The sequence below is a fragment of the Solanum dulcamara genome, chromosome 9 (genome assembly GCF_947179165.1).
Source record: "Solanum dulcamara chromosome 9, daSolDulc1.2, whole genome shotgun sequence".
Lineage (NCBI taxonomy): Eukaryota > Viridiplantae > Streptophyta > Magnoliopsida > Solanales > Solanaceae > Solanum > Solanum dulcamara.
The window spans coordinates 40,370,914-40,374,983 of record NC_077245.1 but is presented as its reverse complement, the minus strand read 5'-3'; positions in this window follow the sequence as shown (position 1 = coordinate 40,374,983).

The window sequence follows — 4,070 nt, the reverse complement described above, 5'->3', positions numbered from 1 at the left end:
CCAATATTTCCACTCTCTGATGGTTCATCAACAGATGGATCTACGGTCCGTAAAACTTTTTATGGACCGTACATCTGTTAGAAGTCCTGACTTAGAAAATTCCAACACAAGGTATGGTTCCATAAGTGGATTTTACGGACTGTGGAAACTTGCATAGTCCGTGAACCCCCTCATTATTCACTGTACTAATAATATTTCTACAACTTTTCTTTCCAAATCAACTTTTTAACTTATGGGGTGTTAGGATTACAATATCTCCCTCTTGGAAAAATTCATCTTTGAATGGGACTCAAACTTGAATATATACAGTAGGAAAGAGATCTAACAACCCGTAGTGAAAGCAAATCACATCAAAATGCATAAAACTAAGTAGTAATTGACCCCAAGCTAAAACATGAACTTAAAAACTGATTTCATCAATATGCAAGTATATGGAAACATGAGAACAACTCAAACGCATGAATCCAAAATGAGTAAACATGAGAAGGTAATACCTCTAGTTGAAACTAAAGTGGAGGGAAAGAGATGAGATACCGGGACATGATAGTGGTTTCAGCCTCCCAAGTAGCATCCTTATCAAACTGATCCTCCAAAGGACTTTCATTGAAGTAACTTCTTTATTTCTCAACTTCTGAACTTAATGATCTAGAATCTCAATTGTAACCTCTTCATAAGAAAGACTTTTCTTAATTCCAACACTCTATAATGGCACAATCATAAATGAATCTCCAACATATTTTTCATAAATGAAACATGGAATACCGGATGCACGTATGCCTATTAAGATGATAAGTCCAACTAATAAGCTACCTCTCCAAAATGCCTCAAAAATTGATATGGGCCCATATATCTTGCACTAAGATTTCCTTTCTTTCCAAATATCATTTCACCCTTTATGGGAGAGGTTTTGAAGTAGACCCAATCATCAATGGTAAACTCAAGTTCTCTCCGTCTTACATCTGCATATGACTTTTTCTTACTTTGATCCGCTTATAGCCTATCCCGGATAAGCCTATACCTTCCCATAGCCTCATGAACATATTCTTACCCTATTAAGGCCACCTTACCTAACTCGAACCATCCAATTAGAGACCTACATCTTTTTCTATACAAAGCCTCAAATAAAGCCATTTGGATACTCGAGTGATAACTATTATTGTACTCAAACTCAATCAAAGGCAAATGATCATCTCAATTACCTTTAAAGTGAATTACATAATCTCTAAACATATCTTCTAAAGTCTAAATAGACTGTTCCACTTGACCATTGGTCTATGGAAGAAACAATGTACTAAGCTGAACTTGTGTACCAAGACCTTTTTGAAACAATCTCCAAACTTGAGAAATAAACTGAGTACCCCTATATAAAATGATAGGCAAAGGGACATCATGCAACTTAACCAATTCCCAAATATAGAGCCTATCATAGTCCTTGGATGAATAAGGGGTCTTCATGGAAAGAAAATGCATTGACTTAGTTATTTGGTCTACAACAATCCACATAGAGAGATATTGTCGTTGAGTACGAGGTAAACCTATAATGAAGTCCATATACAAATCTTCCCACTTCCAAGTAGGAATGCTAATATCTTTAGTCATACCTCTAGGTTTTTGTTGCTCAACCTTCACTTGTTGGCAATTTGGACAATTAGCCATAAATTTCATAATTTCTTTCTTCTTCCCATTCCATCAATGGATTTCCCATAGGCCACGGTACATTTTGGTGGATCTCGAGTGAATAGAATATGGAGAACTGTCAGCTTCATATACTATGTGTTGACTCAACTCATCAACATCCGGAACATACATGTGACTTGGTAACGAAGCACACCATCTCCCTCTTGGGAGAAAGCCTCAATAGCTTTTTTTGAAACTACTTTCTTTAATTCAACCAAAGTCGGGTCGTTATCTTCCTTAGCCTTCATATCTGATACAAGAGATGACTCTGAACTATTCTGAACAATGATACCACCTTCCTTAGAGTCAACTAAACTAACACCTAATTGAGCTAGTCTATGAACATCATGAACCAACTCCTTCTTATCATCCATAATATGAGCTATACTACTCAAGGACAATCGACTAAGAGCATCAGCAACCACATTTGCCTTACCCAAATGGTAAAGAACATTCATATTATAATCCTTTACCAAATCAAGCAACCTCTTCTGGCAAATATTAAAATCCTTTCGCCTAAAAATGTATTGCAAACTATTATGATCGGTGAATACATCCAGATGAACACCATAGAGATAGTGTCTCCAAATCATCAAAGCAAATACCAGCACCACCAACTTCAAATCATGAGTCAGGTAATTCATTTCATGCACTTTGAATTGCCTCAAAGCGTAAATAATCTCCTTACAATGTTGTATCAAAATACTACCAAGATCAATTCTAGGTGCATGATAATTCATAATAAAGACGTTATATCCTTTCGGTAAAGTCAAAACTGAGGCTGAAGTAAGTTGACTCTTTAACTTTTGGAAACTTTTCTAAAAAGGTTCCGACCATTGCAATTTCATCTTCTTTTGAGTCAAAGGTGAAGCAATAGAGGACTGCCTTAGTCTTCTTTGGATCCTCTGAATAACCAGCCAAGCCCAAGAAACTCTAGGTCAATTATTGAATGCCTCAGTCTTTTTTGGATCAACCTTAATAACTTCACCAAAAATAATATGGCCAAGAAACACAACTAACCTCAACCAAAACTCACACTTGCTAAACTTAGCAAATCATTATTTTTCCATGAGAACTTGCAAAACGATCCTCACTCGATTGGCATGCTCATCCTCATTCTAAAAGTAGATAAAAATATTATCAATAAACAAGATTACATACATATCAAGGTATTTCTTAAGTACTCTATTCATCAAATCCATAAAAGCTATAGGAGCATTCCTTAGCCAAAAACACAAATCCATAAAAATTGCAGGAGCTTTCGTTAGCCCAAAATACATAACCAAAAATTCATAGTGACAATAGTGAGTTCTAATAGGTATTTTCGAGATGTCACACTCTCTCACTATCAACTGATGATAACCCTATGAAGATCAATCATAGAGAAGAAGCTAACACCTTGAAGTTGATTAAATAAGTCATCGATCCTTGGAATGGAATACTTATTCTTTATCATGAATTTGTTCAATTGCCAGTAATCAATACACATACGAAGAGAATAATCCTTATCTAATAAAATTTAGAACCCCATAGAGAAATACCTGGCCTATTGAAACCCTTATCTAATAGGTTCTTTAACTCATCTTTTAATTCCTTAAGTTCTCCTGTATCCATTTTGTAAAGAAGAATAGAAAAAGGTTGTATGTCGAGAAGAAGGTCAATTCCAAAGTCTATTTCCCTTTCAGGAGGAACACCACGAAGATCATCCGGGTACACTTTTGGAAGCTTATTTACAACAAGTGATGACTCAAGAGTAGGGATTTCAGAATTAATATCCCTAACATGTACTAGATGATAGATAAAACCTTTAGAAATTATCTTTAAAGCTTTACGAAATGAGATAAAACTGACCCTTAGGAGCTGAATTACTAACCTTTCACTTTAAGACCGTTTCATTTAGAAACTGAAATTTGACAAATCAGGTCCTACATTCAATAGAGGCATAAGAAGCATGAAGCCAATCCATACCAAGAATAACATCAAAATTAATCATCTAACTCTACAAGATCCACTGAGGTGGTTTTCTGGAAAAAATTGAGATCGAGCAATTTCTATAGACCCATTTAGTAATAATGTAGTCACCAACAAGGGTAGAGACTAAGAAAGATTCTAAGAGAATTTTTGGACTGACATCAAATATCATCACAACATAAGGAGTCACAAATGACAGGGTAGCACCAGGGTCTAGCAAAGTATAAATATCAAACTGAATGACTCGTAACATACCAATAGCCACATCTGGAGATCCCTCCGGATCTTGTCAAGTCTAAAGAGCATAAAACTTGTTTAGATAATTACTATCAAAACCAGATGAAGCATCCTACTGAGTGTCACAACCTAAGATAGACCCTAGGTGTGACACGACGATTAGAATCCTAGGGAATAAAGGTTTC